The sequence below is a fragment of the Neopsephotus bourkii genome, unplaced genomic scaffold (assembly GCF_033783945.1).
Source record: "Neopsephotus bourkii isolate Nb327-2 ecotype Australia unplaced genomic scaffold, CSIRO-AGI_Nbou_v1 NB_855, whole genome shotgun sequence".
NCBI classification, from domain to species: Eukaryota; Metazoa; Chordata; class Aves; order Psittaciformes; family Psittacidae; genus Neopsephotus; species Neopsephotus bourkii.
This window is the reverse complement of record NW_026901351.1, coordinates 3257879-3278585: the sequence shown is the minus strand read 5'-3', so window position 1 is coordinate 3278585 and position 20707 is coordinate 3257879. Positions and strand designations below refer to the sequence as shown.

At 36.3% G+C, this 20707-nt stretch overlaps 1 long non-coding RNA gene across 1 annotated transcript in view; it reads left to right on the top strand.

Annotated features, from left to right (window-relative positions):
• Positions 1–20707, top strand: part of LOC133213881 (uncharacterized) — a 247161-nt gene that overhangs the window by 153005 nt on the left and 73449 nt on the right. The window contains exon 3 of the long non-coding RNA XR_009725924.1: positions 384–475. This is a non-coding gene — a long non-coding RNA (uncharacterized LOC133213881). The remainder of the gene's footprint in view (positions 1–383; positions 476–20707) is intronic.

Below are 20707 nucleotides of genomic sequence, written 5' to 3'. Positions count from 1 at the left end.
TACATTTGTGATCTTAAAAGGAAACTGAAAATTTATTGGCACAGTAAAGTCATACCTACATATTGCATTAAAAGTGGGTTTGTTTACTTTCTTTGGCTTTGTGATAGAAAAACAAATGTTTTAATCACTATAGGGAAAAGTACTGTTTATTTATAATTGCACCTGTTCTTGCATAATAGGAAATACAGTTTGAGCCGTGCTTTCCTAGAATTGTTGTCTGACTGGTACAGTTGTTCTCTAAATCCGATACTCTTGTGTTATCTGTCAAAGGATGTTTTATTTCTTCTACTTTTTTTATTTATATTTGAAATGCTTGGCATGTTCCTCTTTACATTAGTATCCTAGCTATGTTTCCTGAGCTGCCTCTATGGATGTCTTTCAAGTCTGGACAGTAGCATCCAGTGTCTTCAAATTAGCATTCCTTGATGAAGTGAACTTAATACTCGCATGCATGCGATTGTGGTCCAAGTTGGAGGTAAAGAAAACAATGTTCTACAAATTATAGGAGCTGCTTGGGAAGCGTTCTTGGTTCTTTGCCCTCCTTAGGAAGTTTTGTTTATTTTCAATCTTAAAAGTTGCAAACCAGCCTTATCATTTCTACCATTTGCAAGAATTGTACCCCTGCCAGTGGCACTTCCTTCCCTCACCCAGGAGGTTTCAGTTTGAAAAGTTTTCAGGAAATATTAAAAAGACATCATGATATATGTTTCACTAGTCAAATAAAAGGAATTGAAAGTTCACATTTAGGTCCTTTCTAAGCCCAGAATTTTTAATGCATTCACCTCTGATTTGGGGAATTACTCATGTCCAGGCAGACCTTTACTAGATCCCATGGGTATGAACAGAGATTTAAATAAGCAAAATGATTTCTTCTGCCTGAGTGGTAGCAAAGGTTTCATGTTCCTTAACAAATCAAGTAAGCATTTAGAAGCTCTAAAAAGTACTTTAAATGCATCCATGGAGAAAAATAGCTGGAAAATGAATTTATGACCCATGGACAGCTCTTAACAGCTGAACTTTTTTTTTTTTTAATCTTTTAACTCCAAATGCAAACAAAAGTTCATCTTTTTAAAATTTCTTGCTGAAAGAAAATTTTGATTAGTAATTTTTCATTATTTCAGCCTAAAAATCTGGATCAATAAATTATTAAATTATAAAAATAATTTAACTGAATAATTTAATAATTTAAATTAAATATTTGTAGCTTGAGGGAAGTTCACGAGGAAGGAAGAAGAGTGGATGTTTAAGTTACCTGTGCTGCAGATCTTACCAAATGGTCTACAAGGGAAAACAACTTTTTAACATGGCTCTGCAAAGAAGAGGTGTTGGTTAGATAAGACTTGGTCAAAGCTTTTTGAAAGCTCCAAACAGGAGCAGAATGTATATTATCATAGGTTTTGATGGCCTCCTCTTGCATGACTAACATCATACCTACTGTTTCTGTCAAAACCAAATAAATTCAAATTCTAATGAAGATAACTTTAGGCAGCTTTACTAAGGTCATGTAAATATGTTTGTCGTATTAACTCAAGCGATTTAAGCAATTTTTCCACCTGGTCCAAATGATCTCCCTGTCGTATGGAACTACCTTCTTTCTGCTTCTAAATGGTTTTGCCATTAGGAGGGAACAGATTGCATTTCCATAACTGCAATATATTCTAGTGGTTATACCTTATAATTGTAAAGCTGAAGAGATGAGAAACTAGTCAACTCACTGTGTGGAATCTTGTGAATGCAGTATGACCTCAACTGGGGAAGGCTTGAATTATTTTTATGAAAAAGTTTTAATTTTTAAAAGTGAGATATGATGAGGCCATTTTTGGTACCTCTCAACTTTAATCAGTGTTTTTATGTACACTACATGTCTTTCCCAGATCCTCAATGAAAGTAATCTGGGTTTGGGTATTTAAAATTGTTACCTTCTTTTCAGAGCTCTCATTTTATTTAAGCACATTTTGGCATCTGCAGGTTTAAGGCAGAGAAATATTTTTAAGTTGACATTTGCTATCATTAACATCTACAGACAAGCAAATCTGCAGCAGTTTGGGCAGTGTTTTATGAAAGAAAATTCCTTCATGTGACATAGCCTGTCTTCTTGACAGCCTGGGTTGATTACAAGGCTTTTCATTCAATAAGTTAAAAATATTAAATTATTCTTAAATTATTCTAAAAGCTGTAGTATTAAAAGTTATAAATAATTATAACTTCCCAAAGAGTTTACTTGGGAAAGTTTTTAATTCTTAGATTTTTTAACAAAAAGTTATTTTTGAAGGTATGATCAGATTAGGTTGAAGCTAGTTTTGCACATATACCTGCTTTAAGTCCTGCTGGAAATGTGGATGAAGTTATATAATTCTGGGGGGAAACTGGTTGTGACTGGGATTGTAAGAAAGTCAGTTTGTTAAGACAAATCAAGGTGGCATTGCCTAATGATTGGGCCATTGGACTGCATCCAAAGAAAACTAAACTCTGTGCTTGGCTTGCTTGCTTGCTGGCCTTTTAGGTGAATTAAGGCAAGCTGCTTGACCTCATTCAGTATGCCAATTAGTGATTCTTATCTCCTTTGAAAGACAATTTGAATTCTACTGATGAAAAGGCTTATTGCTACTTACCCTTATTTAAAGTTATGTGAATATTAATCAAGACAGGTTTGGCTTTTTCTTTTTTTTTTTTTTTCCCAGTTCAGAGCTGTTTGCTTGGGGAAGATTCAGTTGTATTATTCTTGACAAGCTTTTCTGAAAATGTTTGCTCCCATTGTAAAATAGCCTAAGATTTAGCTTTTTGCTCTCCTGTAGGCTTAGGGAGAGACAGTAAATACTAAATAATTAATCTCAATTAACTGCCTAAGAAGGTACATTGACTAGTTAATTGATATTAAGCACTGCAGCACCTAATTTAGCATTTAAACACTGCATCTACTGCTAAACTGAGCGACATATCTTCTTAATGGACTTGCACTGTACCACAGTTGTTCCTGTGGCTCAGCTGGAGGCGGGAACCCTAGTGTATGTCTGCTGGTGCTCTCCCAAGCAGTGTCCAGTCCTGGAAGGGAAGGACATTCCAGGCAGGATTCTCAGTAATCAGTTTAGAAGTTGCTACCATGTTTTGGGAAAGAAAAACTTTTGCAATGTGGAATTAGCAAGTTCCTGTTGGGACTAGAGACTGGTTTTACCTACAGTCAAAGATGGCAGACAAAGCATGGCCTTTGGTGACTAACTATACATCATATTTTGCTATTGCTGTTGTAGCTTTATGATAGTTCATTCCACTGAGGGGAAAACACTGAAAAAATAGTAATAGTGGTAGTAGTAGGAGGAGGGGCATGGGTGTGTGTGTTTTGCACAATCCAATGAGAATTTTCCAAGTATTAAATCTAGTATAACTTTAAGAATGGCCCATTATTTTTCAGTTGCTCAGGTGTAGTCAGCTTTTCTTGCTCTGAAGGCCATACATTGACATTTTATAAAAACCAGACTCAGAAAGATGCATTAGATACCTTGTGAAACAAACAATTCTGATAAGAGCATACAAGGAAGTGATGGTGATTGGTCACTCAAAGACAAATGTCATTGTTGTTAGAACATCCCAGATTCATCACAGATGGGCAGTGTGTGCAGCAGCTTCTGAGGGTGTCCCACAAAGTTTGTCTCAACAGGCCTGACTAATGTGCTTCCTTCTGTTTGCTGGTATTGGGACTTCTTAATCAAATCTAATCAACACCTAACACTGCTGGTTATGGGGCATAAATGCATCATGTAAATTATGTTTGGATATTTAAGATCTGCATATTTTCAACAACTATTCATGAGTTATACTTAAAATTAGGCACCTCCCTGCAAATGACTGGAATATCTGTGGAAGCACAATGGAGTGAAATGAAGAGAAAAAAAACAACCAACAACACTACAATTATACACGCTGATAATATGTTTCAGTAATGCTCATGCCATAATTCAGAAAACAGGTATCCAAGGTTATTTGACTAACATAGTCTGCCTAATCTGTACCTGACTCATGACAACAACAGCATGTTTATGATCCTGAGAGATTCACATGGACTTGTTTGCGTCTTGGGAAGAATCTAGAATACTAAATTGCTTTTATAGACAAAGACATTAATGTTCTTTGTACTAGGGATAATGTTCTTTTCTTTACAGTATGCTACCTGAAAAAGTAGATAAAATGTATTCAATCTTGGCAGTGAGGCATAGCTAAACTGTATATTGCTGAAATTATATGTTTAAACTCATGTTGTTTTGTCTGTCCTTCACTATACCATTTGGGCTGTGTGTTCAACCAGGCAGATGTTCTCTGAAAAGATGTGATGAATAAGGACTACTATCAGAATTTTGTAGACAAAGTGAAATTTGAGAATTTTGTAATCTGCTGCTAGGGAAGCTATAATGCTATCTAGAGAACATCTCTCTAAAAAATATATCTCTAGGAAAGGGGTATATCTTAAGATTATATCTCCTTTAAATGCCTGAGAATTTTGCCAGAGTGAACCTTAGCCATTTGCCTACAGTCTTTGGAAAACTAGCTCCTGCTGGTCTGCAAAGTGAGTCAGTGGTAGCACCTGGGGAAGGCTGGAGCTACTGTGAATTCTAGCTAAATTCAGTATGCCCAGAACAAACTAATCTGTAGACTGGCTCCTTTGCTCTTCAGGCTTACTGAATGGCTTTTACTTTGTGGGTTGGAACTACATGATCTTTAAATTCCCTTCCAACTCAAATCATTCTGTGATTCTAATAATGTACTAAGGAGACACTTTTCCTGGTATCTGCCAAGGGTAGCCAAAATTCACTAATCCCTATAATCTCAAAACTGCTATCGATTTAGGGAGAGGGTCTCTCATTTTTTAATGGTTTTGGTTGTTATCGTCAACTCCCTAAAAGGAAATCCCTTTCCTACCCTTCCTCTGAGTCGGGTGCCTTTGATCTAGAATCCAGAAGGATACACAGCAATACCATTCTCTTCACCATTGCAAAGCCAGCTGCTTTTCTTTAAATGGTCTAATTCAGGGCTATGTGTATGAGTTGTGAAGGTGATTTTTGCATTTGTACTAGTCATATGTAAAGAATTTCTGAACACCTGATGTCCCTTTTGTAGCTATGAGGGTAGTTGAAAACCCTGCCAAATATCCACACCCCAAGTTTTACATGGGTAAAGTTTTGGCCAGCAAAAGGTTAAACTTTCAGAGAAATAGAAATCCAAACACATTTTGACTCCATTAATTTTCCAGACTGGCATGTCTCATCACACTGTAAAAACAAACTAAATCTTAAAAAAATGTAAGTCTACTTTGGATGTAACCAGAGGGAAGAGGATTACGAGGATGATGTCTCAGCTCAGGAGAAATCTTTGTGAGTTTGTCTTTTTCTAATACAAGTTGTACTTCAGAAATGTTTGTCTGACTTTCTGAAAACAGCAAAGAATTTGCTGTTACCTCAGGCAGGGAATTTCATCTTGGTTTACATAATATTTAGGAGTGTCCTAATGACTAATACCCTGAATAACTTTGCAGCAAAGACTTGTGTCTTTGAAATATCATGGCTTAGCTCCATATAGGATGCAGACTCTTAAAATGGTGAGAAATTGCTGAGGGTAGAGATACGTACACCATCTTAACCTAACTGATTTCTACAAATTGCATCATATTTTTCTGAATGAGACACCAAACCCCAGAAAATACACCAGTATTTCCCACAGCAGTTTTCCTTGCAAAATCAGAACAGTTTATTGTAATCAGAATATTTTTCTTCTTTGTGCTTACATTTTATTTACTGTTGGCCACCTTGTGCCTTTCTCTTTTTCTAACCACTCTTTAATGTGATACTGTAGGAAACAAAGTACAGATTTCCCTGGGTTTCATCCAGCATATTTGCTGGAAAGTCAAATTACTGTGTTAAAAATGTGCCTTAAAAGATAATCTCTAAGTAAATGCTCTAGGATTGAGGAGAAATTATGTCCAAACAAGAATTAAAACAAAAATACATCACTTTTAAATTTCCTGAATTTGTGTAATATATTTTATATTCCAAAACAGGGCCAGATTATGGCCCTTGTATCCAGCAGCACCCTAGATATCATCCCTATTACCTGAGTGCTGTTGGATTCATACTGAGAGCCATCATGAGGCCCTGGGAGGATAGAAGGATTTGAACTGCACACAGAAAAAAAATGGAGTTCTTGTGGTGCTGCCATTAAACACCGTATCCCAATTATTGCACAACCTGAAATTATGTGATTTCCCTGCCAATTTAATTTTTGATCTATGGATTTTAAAACCTCACTTGTAATCTTGGAAAAAAGAAAGAAAGTTTGGTGGAAGATCAGTTTTGTCATGCTGATTTTATTCTCATGAACAATAAAAAGAATCAATGAAAAGGAGAGCTCTCAGTGTAAAATGTAATGACAGATCTTTTTTAACAGCAATGGTTTCAGGTGTGCTGAATAACAGGTATGATAACATAAGATGATATCTGTTGCAGAATCTGAAGTTTCAGCAAGACATCACACACAAAGAGTGTTTATATTTGCATTTAAGGCAACAATCAGAGTTCTTTGTTGTCTAGCCATTATCAAACAGAGAAGTTTTCTAACAATAAATTTTTTTCTAACATCCTAGGAAAAGATAGCTTTAGCAGAGTTTGAGGCTTCATGGATTTGAATTGTATGGGATTTTTTTGTTTGTTTGTTCAGGGGTTTTGCCTGTACAGATTGAATGCAAGACTAGGGATAATTCTGGAGGAAGCAAACAAGTAGGCAGTTGAAACTGTCGACACTGTCAGTTAAAATGGAAACTGGTGGAGTTTTAGAATCACATCCTGGGAATACATGTGAGGGACTAACTCCTGCAACAGTGCATGTGTGTTTAAAAACTGAGAGAAATAAGGAAGGAGAGCCAATTTAAAAAATAAAGAACTGACAATAAGTTAATTAGAAGACTTTGCAGATGAATTTTAAAGGACTCTATAATAAAAAGCTGAAAGATCAAAAAAGAGAAGGGTGTAATCATACTCTACTATTAGCAAAATATCTGGATAAGAATTGTAACAGGTATACCATATAAACAGACAGTCCAATAATTTGATAAAAAAATAAATTCCAAATACCAAGTAACCTAAAAAAAATAATTAATAACCTCCTCTTAAATCTCTTAGATCTTCAGATAAAGAATAGACATTGTTTTTAGTGATTGTTTGGAATCGTATAATTTCTTTAGCTCAAGAAACAAATATAGTAAAATTAGTAAAGTTTTAGTTTACATAAGATGTATTTTCTTTTCTGCACAGGATGATTTAAAATGAGTTCCTTGGAGAAAATTTATTCTTTCTTAGCAGTTAGGCTCTGAAAAACAATGTTTCTTCTCCTATGTGTGTCTGGCTAGCTTTTCCATTGGAATGTGGTTTTCTTCTGCAAAAAGCAGAGTCAAAAACTACTATTCTTCTGTAGGAGTCTCTGTGAAGTGAATAACTCACGTTAGTTAAGGATCTCCTTAGATCCTTTATGAATATCAGAGCTTTTTTGGCAACATTCACAGACTTTTCTGTACAATGGTACTTGAATAAGATCTCCTTATCAGCTGCTTGAGTTTAAACATGCTGTCTGGCTTTTCTATATATTCAGAGCATGTGGATCTGTAAAAATTACCAGGAGCTCCCAAGATCTTTTTAACTTTAGCTGTGACAACCTAATATGTGCAAACAATTCAGAACTCTGAAGAACCATGAAAATTACTTGGATTATTAACTAAAGTTACAATATTTGAGAGTATTTGATATTAGTATTTAGGAGTTGGCTAGACATCAACTGTATGCTCTTCTCATACAGATCAGTCACTCCTGTTACTCAAAAATATCAGATAAGTACGCTGAGGAAGAAGGTGGAGGAAATCATATTGTATGGAAGACAGACAGAAGAGAAGGAGTTGTTAGAACCTGCAGAAGCAGCCAGATTCCTGTTTGCTTGGCACAAGCAAAAGGCAGGAGAAACCTGATGGTACGATGTAGTGTCATAGAGCTGCCAGTCAGAGCTGTGGATAGACGAAGAAGTGGAGGGGGAAGTGAGGCAAGGGAAACCAGCTGGGGTAGGAGGAAGATAGTATAAGTGTTGCAATGAGCCATAGCTACCAGACGCAGGGGGGGGAACCTGATGTCAAGCGTGCAAGTTATGCCAGAGAAAGGGATCCAGGCAGAAGTGCACTTATGATAATGCCTGAATTGTGACCTGTTCAAAGCCCTAATAGGATATCATAAGAGAAGACAGGGTGAGGGCTTTTCACATTTTCACATTTTATAGGTGATTACAGCTTATTTCAAAAGGTTAGAGAGAACACAGCAATTGAACGTGTTGGTGCTGTCTTTGCACTAATGACAGGAGCAGATGGTAGAAGTGCTGTACTACAGAGAGAGGAGAAAAAAAGAAAGAACTGGTAGTTTCTGTGAAACAGCAGACATGTTATGTTCCTTGCATCTGGTCCTATGCCCATCACATTGCATTGTGAATATTTTTGCCAAGAATCAGTTCCATTTTGTAACTTGAATTTTCATTTCAATGTGCTAGTTTCAGTAATTGCGAGAAAAGTTGTCTCACATTAAAAATACAAATACTGGTCAAAACCAGAGAAAGATTTTCCTGACAACAGCCCAGCAGCAATGGGGAAAAAGAACGAGTTAGATTTCAGGAAGCTGTATTGAACTCCCAACCTGAATCAAGCAGTATGGAAAAAAGAAGATTCCAGATATCTCTGTAGATTTAGATGAGGGTCAGATAAATATCCATATTTTCATGTGCTTACTCAAACCACTTACTGAGGTATATTCCTTTTATTTTGTAATTGTACATTGATGTCTGTATTAAAAAACCAAAAACCCCAAACAAAAAACCCCCCACAAATAACCCCCAAAACAAAAACCCAGCAACAAAAAAGTTCTCCAAATCTCCTTGCTCTTTTCTCTTTGTTCTAAGGGACAGATAGTAGTGATGGAACTTACAAGTACCTGCTGAAGAATCATTTGCATTCTCAGTTGTGCATTAGGCTGTTGGGAAAAAATATATGATCTTAAGTGGATCTGACACAAAATATTCATGGTGTAGAATTTGTGAATATGCCAGGGATTTCTGCTGTTTGTTATCAAGCACAAGCTGTAACATTTACATCACTTAACCTTTACGCAACCCTTTATCATAAACAATGTTTTTTCTGTCTCTCCAAGTTCCAATCAGTGTTATCTCTATAACTGCAAAATCTCTACCAAGAGAATAGGATTATCCTTAGGTTTTGGGGAGAATACCTCAAGTCACATGTATCAGATGTGATTTTATGTTTCCATACCGTACATTTACCATGCTGTCTTCAAATCATCTCCCATTATTTTGTGAAGAATATAAAACTATTGGGGCAAATGTCATAAGGATTAAAAGGGGAGAAAAAAGTCACAGGTTGACTAATAAATACACATTGATGAAAACTATTTTGAGTAAAGAGATGGAGTTCACTTTGTAGCATCATGATTTGGCATACAGGGGAGCATGATCTGGAAGACAATACAATTCTGAAGTTTATGATACTGTCGGCATACAAGCAAGTCTCCTAACAAAACAGAAACACATCCTTGTATCTTTTTTTTTCACCTCACCCCAGTAACATGAAAAATGTTTCAGTGGCCTGATAAGAATTCCAGGTATTTGAAGAAATATATGGTTGGACAGTATGGCAACGCCTCTCAGCCCTAGCTTTAGGTTGCTTTTAATTCTGAAAGTTGCGTCAAAATCATAATGGTGTGTTGTGAGGTAGTGCCAGTACTATATTTCATTTTAAACAGGAAGTCCAACAAAATACGAGAGGAATATAGAATCCTAGGAATGACTTTTCAGTTCTTACAGCTTTGGTCAGAGGCAAGACCAAGAAGTTTCCAAAATTCCTTCTCAATTCCTGTTCTGATGAACCAAAGTAAAAAGAATGGTCAACACTGCTAAAATCTGTGGACATGTCTAACATATCTGGACTCAATGCTGGCATTTCCAGGAACTAAACTTTCAAATCTCATTGGTTGAAATCACATTCTCCATAAACATTATCATCTGCAGGAGGAGTAGGTGTGAGTCTTTTACTTTTTTACCTTAACTGTAACAAATAGGAGAATATGTGAGAAAAGAATTCTGAATGAAAAAAAAAATAATCCAGTCTTTGACCTCAGATATCTGTGTTTAATTTGGTGTTTTCCAAAAGACATTTAATCTTGAATTTGGATAACTTATTCAGAGATAGGGGTTATATAGCTTTTGTAAGAAAAAAAAATGAACTTCATTATTTTTGATCACCCTACCGATTCACGTACTATAATGTAATGCAAATTGCTTCACTCCACTCCCTCTCTAGACTTTATTTATGGAGCATTGAGAGTAAATGGCATATTGAAGAGTTCATAAGGTTGGGTTGGGTGTGTAATACATATTGAAAGAGTTTTTCAAATTGTGTCTGGATGAATGCAGAGGAATTTGAAACATTCTTTCTGTGTCAACATAAATGGCATAAAATGCCATTATGTAGCCTAATCAGAGTTGGTGGGCAATTTTATTACCTGCCCCACTTCATATGTTTACCACAAAGTATTAATACATTTTGTCCATGGGCAGACAAACCCACATCTGCATCTTCTCTGAGGGTGAAAATACTGTACAAGTATCTTTGCCCTGAGTTAATTCAGAAAAATGTAAGTTAGTCTTCTACATATAGTGAGCATTCGCTCTACTCTTATACAGTTCTTGGAAACTGATATTTGAGTGAGGTTTAGGATGCTGTGATTTTGCAACTTCTGTTATAGTAATAATATTATTGCTTCTTTTTTTATTTGCCCTGGAAAAAAAAAAAATTTAGCACCAGATCAATCCTTAATGTAAGGACCAAAATCCTCATTTCAGTGGTTCTGTATTTCATGGGAAATTGATTGGGGGAAGTTTCGGGGGTAAAAGTTTTGTGTGTTGTCTCCTTAAATCTTTCATAGGCCTTCATATAACAGTGTATATAACATATAACAATGTATATAACATATATACATTTTGCTGATACCTTTACCAGTTTATCATGATTCCGCTGTGAATTTGTAATAGAAGACTTGCAAATGAGCCTCTTGATTTAATGGAATTAGCTATGCACTTGAAATTAAGCCAAACACTTCAGCTGTTTAAGACCTAACATGTTCAGGTTGATCCTAGTAAAAGAGTGAGAGATCAGAATCAAATCTGGATCTCTCGCATGATGACATAAATCTTCGCAAATTGTTAGGTACCATTATTAAAAGATAGCATTAAGGATGAAACATCCTCATCTCACTGTAGCAGTCCTTGTTTTCATGTATTTCTATCTGCTGACCAGAACAGGTTACCCTAAATGACTTTACAGCAAAGTCGTCATCTGGCAAACCTTAAACTCTATAATTGAAAGAAAACAGATTTTTGAAATGTACTTATTGACATATCTTTTCAATAAGCTTATTGTAAAAAAAAAAAAAAAAAGAATACAGAGGCAAAGTCCTTCATGTCTTCAAAAACATCTGAATTCATTATTGCTTTGTAACATGAACTAAGCTGTTTGTTTTGATCATAATTTGCAGTGTGTCAAAACAAAAATACACAAACCCATACTACTTACACTATGAGATTCTATGTCTGCAATCGCACTTTTTAGAGCTCTTTTTGTTTGTTTATTTTAAGAATTATTTTCTGTAACTCCTTTTCCTCTCATGTCTATCAGAAATAATATGTCCAAACTCTGAGCCATAAAAAAATTCACAAGAATTCATAAAATGTCTATTATGGTTCTTTTAGTTCTGTCAGTGGTGGTGACATAGAGGATAAACTTCAAAGAAAAATAGATTTTCACTTTTTAGGCTGACTTTAGAAAGCAGTTAACCTATCAAATATTTTAAAATGAGCAAAGCAGAAAGTTAAAAATCAAAATGAAAAACATCTAACTTTTTTATGTCATTGAGTGGGTAAATTAATGCAATTATCTTTTATGAATTACGCACAAAAATACCTTCAACTTGTCACAGAATAATATTAGGCATTTGAGTAACAGCTTTACAACAATAGGATTGGTTTTATCACTTGTATGGATTTAATATAAGGTTTCTATCTTTAGCTAATGAATAATTTCTGTACATGCTAATGAAAATTTCTTCAGCTGCTTGTTAACAAAATGATTATGTGTCCCAAACCCGTACATTAAAATGAGTAGTAAACATGATGGAAAGTACTGAAATGTGGTGTGTACTTCAGTATCATCTGTTGGACCAAGTCTTCCATTGAAGTACACTGAAGTTTAAAAACAATAAACACTGTTATAGTTATGAATTTATAAAACTTTATTTTTTTTTAGAAATATGAACATGTCTTAGCACTCTGTAATGTCAGATAGAAATGACTGAAAACAAATATGTCATAGAGTGCAACATTGTTTTGTTTTTTTTCTTTCTGGAAGGAAAATTCTAACCATTATTTTCTTTCTTCAAGCCTGAAGGACCACTAGATTTTACAAATGGCTTTCCATGCTGTTGTAAATCACAGACAAAGCAAATCACTCAAAGATCGGTATGGAATAATGGGGATTTGTTTTTAATTCTTTGAATTTCCTGATGGGCAAATTCAAAAGAAAGGTACCCTGTGCACTGGCTTATAGAATATGTACAGGTCTTGGTGTGTTTTAGTGTGTTGCTAAATAAATGCTAGTTTGTAATATCTCACTTCTTTAAATGCTTACATGCCTTATGTAAAATGTAGGGGAAAACGTGTGGGGTTCTTTTTCCTTATATTCAAACAATTAGGAGAGAAAGTTTTTGCTTTTATAGCACCTTGCATGTCCAAAGACAAAATTATTAAGAAACGCAAATTAATTTAACCTCAGAACACACTTTAAGAGCTACAGAGAAATGGAGAAAGATCGGATGTTTAGAAATTAGGTGATATTTTCTATCATTAGCATGTGATATATTTATAGCCAATTTAGACTGCGTGTTGATCCAAGAATCTAGTTATTCACACAATTTGGTTATGTGGTATTTACACTGGTTTAAAGAGGCATTGGGTTTTCTTATGAGTAGGAAATCCATTGGGAGATATCAAGTGAGTGCTTACACTGTTCTTACACTCTTTGCATTTCCACTTCTTACAGAGATTGGGCTATGTGGCAAAAATGGAAAAAAAGAGTCCTTTTTTCCACCAAATCTTAGCTCTAACACTGTTCTTCCTCCCTTACATTTTAAATGTCTAACAAGATGATGATACAGAACTCGTTTTGCACTGGTTGTAGCCTGAACTATATCTTTCTAATTACAATGATCTTTCCTGAATTTAGGTTGGTTTTACCTCTGCACAAGGTAAAAAAGTGTGTTACGAGATGTAAAAGTTTTACCTACCCATAAAAGGCAAAGTCTTTGCACCCTCTTATTTAGTGATCTTGTTCACAGGTACCATACTTGCAATAGATCATTAGCCATTGACTGAACTGTGTATGGCAGTTTCAAATATATTTCACAGCAGACACCTAGTGAAAAAGTTTACGATTTTCACTCTTATGATTTTCAGAAAGTAGGCAGGGCGAAATTTGCACTCTATTCTAAACATGGAACTTCATCCATTTCTGAGGTCCCTCTGTAATGCTTTCCATCTCTTCTGCGCATGTCTCCATTTCTTTGGAGTAGTTTCTGATATAGAATCATAGAATCATATAATAGTTAGGGTTGTAAAGGACCTTAAGATCATCAAGCTCCAACCCCTCCTGCCATAGGAAGGGACACCTCGCTCTAAAACTTATCACCCAAGGCCTCATCCAACCTGGTCTTGAACACTGCCAGGGATGGAGCATTCACAGCCTCCCTGGGCAACAGTGCCTCACCACCCTAACAGGAAAGAATTTCCTCTTTATATCCAATCTAAACTTCCCCTGTTTCAGTTTTAACCTGTTACCCCTTGTCCTATCACTACAGTCCCTAATGAAGAGTCCATCCCCAGCATCCCTATAGGCCCCCTTCAGATACTGGAAGGCTGCTATGAAGTCTCCACACAGCCTTCTCTTCTCCAGGCTCAACAGCCTCGACTTTCTCAGCCTATCTTCATACGGGAGGTGCTCCAGTCCCCTGATTATCCTCGTGGCCCTTCTCTGGACTTGTTCCAACAGTTCCATGTCCTTTTTATGTTGAGAACACCAGAACTGTACACAATACTCCAAGTGAGGTCTCACAAGATCAGAGTAGAGGGGCAGGATCACCTCCTTTAACCTGCTGGTTGCGCTCCTTTTTATGCAGCCCAGGATACGGTTGGCTTTCTGGGCTGCAAGAGCACACTGCTGGCTCATGTTCATTTTCTTATCGAACAACACCCCCAAGTCCTTTTCCGCAGAGCTGCTCTGAATCTCTTCTCTGCCCAACCTGTAGCTGTGCCTGGGATTGCTCTGACCCAGGTGTAGGACCTTGCACTTCGCATGGTTAAACTTCATGAGCTTGGCATCAGCCCACCTCACAAGCGTGTCAAGGTCCCTCTGGATGGCATTCCTTCCCTCCAGCGTATCAACCGAACCACACAGCTTGGTGTCATCAGCAAACTTGCTGAGGGCGCACTCAATCCCACTGTCCATGTCAGCAACAGAGATGTTGAACAAATATCAAAGTAGTGAAGTTGTTTTTAAAAATAAAAAGGACCTACAGTACTGAGCTTATTATATGATGACAACATATCTGCTTCTTCTCAGTGTCTCTTGTAACTTTATTCTAGGTCTATCGTCAGTGAATAGAAAAATTGGCTGTATGCTTAGCTTCATAGCCAAAGTATGAATTTATTAGAAACCTCTGTCAAATGTGCTATAATAAGGATTCTTCCAAGGACCACGATCAGCAGAAACACCCAAGATTTACAGCTCAGTTTACTTCCTCTCTTTGAAATCACTAAGTTAAGAAATTTCACACTCTCAATGCCAGAGGATGAACTATATAAAGTGTCAATGTCACTTTAGTGGCTGGCTCTGTGTACATCCTGTGATGCAGCAAGAACTTTCAAATGCAGTGGGGGGAATAATTGGGAGAGAGAGGTGAGTTGTCCTACTTAATCAGTGTTAGACTTGAACTATATAAGATATTAATATCTCACCTTCCTCCAAATCCCAGAGTGGAACTAAAAAGCAAATTCACTTTAATTATTCATCATGCTAGAATAATCAGTGCTCTGAGACATTAAATGTAAAGCCCTTCACTTTTGCCTTGTGTCTTTTTATGTGTGAATATATATATATGTATATGTACACACACACACGCATCAATAAAGGTTCCCTGCTGCCTTTATCTTTTGATTTTAGGTTCTGCAAGAACATCATAGAGATTCGGTAAAAGCAATCATGCTGATTCATTTCTTGGAGGGATGAAGTCACTAAATTTTTTAGTCTTAGGCTTTAGTGTTGGTTCTGTTCATTAATTATTGACTTAAGATTTGTAGTGGGAATTGCTCCTGTACCATCAGAATGATAAAAAAACAAGTGTGAAAACATGAGTGGTATGTGCAGTTCATAAAGGTTGCAAAAAAAGAAAATTATAAGGGGAATCACTGTCTTGATGCACATGTGGAAAGAATAAGGAAGAGAAGCGAAGGCTGGAAAGGCAGGAAGAGGACCTGACTGCTCTCTGAAGTGGTCTTAAAACTTGTATAAATCAACATCAAACCAGCCTCACATTGGATGTTATAACTAAGTGGATTACAGAATTGTATTTCTATCTAGGAGGACTGCCTTGACTTAGATATCCATGTTGTGCTTGAGAATAAGTGTCTCCTTTGTCCTACCTGCACAGCCAGAATTTATTATAAAACTTAGCTGCCGAGCCACTCTTCATGATATTTGAAGTCATGGTTGCTGTGAATAGTCTGGTGCAAGGTACTAAAGCAAACATCTTTCACCTGTGCTAGCCATTTTCCCCCTCATATCCAGGCACTAAGGAGAAAGATTCTGTTGACTGTAATCCTACTGTTCCTTTTTTTCACAAGTTCTTGGTCATTCTTAAAGCTTTTTCTTTTTGTGAGTGTTGCTGTGCTCTATGGTGTCCTGGGTTCAGCAGTAGCAGTCATTTTTTCTCCTTCTTGGTAGCTGGTGCAGTGCTGTGTTTTGACTTTCGGGCTGGGAACTAAGCTGATAAAAATGATGTTTTGGTTTGGCCAAGGACTCTGTGAGCCTCATGCTCTGCCAGGGGGGAGGGGAAGCCGGGAGGAAGCAGAGACAGGACACCTGACCCAAACTGACCAAAGAGGTATTCCATACCACAGCACGTCATGCCCGGGGGGAACTGGGAGTTAGCCGGAAGGGCTGAGTGGACTGCAGGGTTGGAGGAGGTATTGGTCGGTGCTTGATTGGGCTGGGAGGGCAAGTTATCGGTCACCTGGTGATGGGGTGTTGTATTCTCTTCCCTTGTTATTTCCTTTATCATTACTATTATTGGTGGTAGCAGCAGTGATTTGTGTTATACCTTAGTTACTAAACTGTTCTTATCTCAAGCTGTGGGAGTTGCATTCTTTCTGATTCTCCTCTCCGTTCCTCCAGGAGTAGGGGGACGGCAAGAGCGGGGGGGGAGAGGGGGGGGGGGAGGGGCAGTGAATGAAAGCTGTCTGGCTGGGGTTAAACCACAACATATGGGCAGCATCATTTATAAGATTCCTTGAAGGCAAGATAACTCCTAATTTTGAGCAAATGTACATGTCATATTCCATTATAGGCTCTCACTCAACCAAGTGCTTTTTAGCCCCACTTTGGCTATAAAGCTTCAAAGAAAACCCATATCCACAATATCAACATAAATGAGCTGCCACAGCACTGAGGATACAGAGCAGAGCTGACACTTGAAGATTTAGAAATATGTGAAGTTACTGTGACATCAATAATTCTAATTACATTTCAGGAAGGAGACTCTTTTATCTGTGAGTTCTGTTTGTGGCTGAAAATGTAACTGCAGGAAAATTGACTAGTTTTGCAAAGCTCTAAGCTGACTTTCTACATACAGCATAAAGCTATATGTAAAAAATTACATACCTGAAATCACAGTGCCTGTGCACACACATACATGGATATATATAAGCAGATACAAATTATTTTGGTGCTCCAAAGAAATATAAACAATATGCTGACAAAAATAACCAAACCCAAGCATCTCAACCACAAATGTTATTGAAATATATTTTCTCTGAATCTTGTGAGAAAATTACCAATAAGTTTTCTAAGGCTATTAACTTTAAACTGTTTTCTCCTTCAGGCAAGCATTTTATACTTTTCCTTTGTTATTATTATTAATCAAAACTAGCCATGTTTCTTGTGAAAAATATAGATGCAAAACCTATTAAGAAATATAATTTCCTTGGAGAGGTTAATATAAAAACACTGCCAGGTTTAATAATCTTGAGTGACATTTTATAGACATGAGGAATGCCATTGATCAGAAATCAATTCCTTTTTTAGCTATTAAAATATAATATATCCTACCCTAAGACCCAGAGCAAATGGGCACATGGACATGCGTGAAGAGTCTTGTTTTTCTTTACCTAGACTTGAAACTGGGCTGGACAAACTCAACCTTTGTTCTGCTAGCAGAATAACAGTGGAGCTGCTCCTGAGCTAATACAGCGCAAAACCCAGTATATGTTAGTTTATGCTCAGTGATAGATTAATATGGTTATGTGCATTGAGCTGACATCTGACAGAATGAGCACTTGTTCTCTGAACACATCCATGGAGTCATGGAGTTGAAAACCAGGTCATATACACCATTATATACTGCTACAATATTTTTAAATATTGCAAGTTTTGATATTTAATATGTTTAATATGTAAAATTAATTTATATTTAGTATAGTTTTTGCCATTTGATAAATGTTAGATAATCTTGGCTGGAAAAAATGAATCAGTGGTACTTATAATAGGTGAGAAGGAAGAGATATCCTTTTTAACTTTAGGAATCTAGTTTGCTTGTCTGACAGAGGAATTCAATATATGCAGAGGACTGAAGGTGTGTTACAGTGCACTGAGGGAAAGGGTTGATCATATAGACATTCTCCATAAGATTTTTTTCTGTTCTTTGACTTCATACAAGGTTTCTGAGCAGCACCTGCTGTTGTTTTTTCATAGCATACTCTGGTCATTTGTTAGAAGCTCAGGTTTTATAGATACAATACATTACTGTGTTCTCAAAGAATCATTTTGCCTTCCTTCTGAGCTCAGGGATTGAGATTAAGCTGATCACTCACACTGAGTAACACAGTAGTGCATAAGGCTCATTTAGGAGCCCTATAGATCCTATTCAACATGTGGGAGGCTATTAGGATATCTCTCTTTATTTACTGCAAACAATCAATTCAGAACAGGACACACTTTAAATGACACATCTATTGACTGTTCCTTCTTTTGTTCATTTTACTTACACTTTACACGAGACTGTGGATTTGGTACAGCATCAGTGAAACAGTAGCAGTTATTATGCTTGATTTATTGTACATGGTCAGTTTACCATAGTCCCATGTCTGTATTTCAAATGCTACTGACTAAACTTACATTCTAGCACACTATTTATTTTTAATAGCACATTGACTCCACAATTCAGTTTTTCACCTGTCTCTTATGCACATGGGGAACGTATTTACAGTGTAATCAGACTTTGGAAGCTTATTCCTATTCTACCGCAACAGCTAGAGCTTACTGAATTGTGCTTTTTTTTGAAGCAGATTGTGTATTTCACTGGAATATAGTTTTTATATGACTTTTTCTTTTTTCTAATATGAATAATTAATAAGTTTTCTGTTTGTGGTTTGTCAATACTTCCAGACAAGGAGTCTGTAAAAGGTTACTAAGGAATGGTTTCTGTCAGTAGGTTTACATTTGCTGCACAGTGGTCCAGCATTCAAGTGAGGATTTTTCTTGGTCTTTTAAAGAGAAAATGGCTAAAACTTGTCTTATCATTTGTATATCAATAAAAGACTACTTACAATTACTAGTGTGATTTTTTTCTTTTTTTTTTTTTGTAATTTGTCACTACTTGTAAGTCAGAGAGAGATAAATTCATTTCATCAAATAGATGTAAAAATATCTGAACTTTTTATTTAGTCAGCAGAGAGAAATAGACATTACAAGATGCAATTTCGATCATGAAGGTAACATCTAAGAGAGGATAGATGAAGTAGAGAATGTAAGTCTAGAAAATATGTTTTCTTTTACTTAGACTGGAAAATATTTTTTTCTTTTAGTTCATTGCAATTTTGATGATTTTCTTAAAATTTCTATAAAGGTAAGTTGAAACACATTTCAGTGCAAAAATATTCATTTAGAAACTGTTCAGTTAGCAAATCAGTGAATCCCGGAAGATTTCATAAACCCATTTGGTTGGCCTCCAACTTCAGGTTTTTTATTTGGATGAACAGTTTGTGCCCCACTAATATGCTTTTGCTGCTTTGAAACTTATTTCAGAAAGCGAAGGACAGTGACTGCATAAAGATCATTATACTGGATGCCTTTGTTTTTATATGACATCAAGCTGCTGCACATCTGTATAATTTTTTTCCCTTCAGATCAGTTCTGAATCTGTTTTAGGGAGTACCTAACAATATTATAGTCTAAAATCTGGCACACCGTGTAGAAACCACAGCCAAATATGCTGCCATTCAGCTCCCATGCAACCCAAGAACCATGGTCAGGTTTTCATGTCTCATTCAACATTTGCTTTTGGTAGCATGATTCCTGTTACTGGAAATAATTAAATCATGTACTATTGCAGAAAGTAATAGAATTATTTTGTTTTATATGAGGAAAATCATTTGACACTTGGTACTTGTAAACATTAGCTATGGTTTACAGAAGCTTCCTACTTTTGTAATCTCAAAGGGGTTTATCTCTCATATTATCAATTATCATTTCATTGACCTTATGTTCGATCTTTGTCCTCTGTAAGGGCATAGATAATTTTCCACTGATTAATATTTTTCCATTTATAAATATTTGTATTTCATCTTTATCCTCTGTAAGGCCATAGATAATTTTCCTGCTGCTTTTTCTTTTTGATTTGCTATCTATTTTTTTCCCTGAATAAGTACAGATCACTATATAAATAGCAATACTGATAACATTCCAGTAACAAAATCCGTCCTAGATTAAAACCCAAATGTTCTGGGTAACAGCATAAATTTCTGATTATAGAAAACAGATGAGAACATATAAGAGTGCAGGCTGAACCCTTTTTCTGTGTAAAATAAGATGCAAAGTTGTACTTTATAGGCCAAGTCCTTAGTTTTCATAGCATGTGAGGAATGTCTCCAGGATTTGTCAAATATATATGGGGTGATTTGGAAAAAGGCCATCTGCCCAGTGGTATAACACAAATAAAGACGGCTGTTGCACTCAAGAACACACATGACTGAAAGAATTTGACCCCCCTGAGATTCACTTGGCAATGTGATTGTGAGGAATTTGGGTTGCTTTGCTGATATTCATCAGCACAGACAAAATGTGAAAGGATGGTCTAAAGTGAGACTGAGATAACTATAGAATGCAAAATAAAGAAAACATAGTTTTATTTAGCTAAATTCTCTCTGTGTGTTGCATCTTGTGAAAATGTTCACTGTAGTTGTTTATAGTCGGTTCAGATCCACTGTGTGTGACCATGCATTGTGAATGTAGGGAGGCCACTCC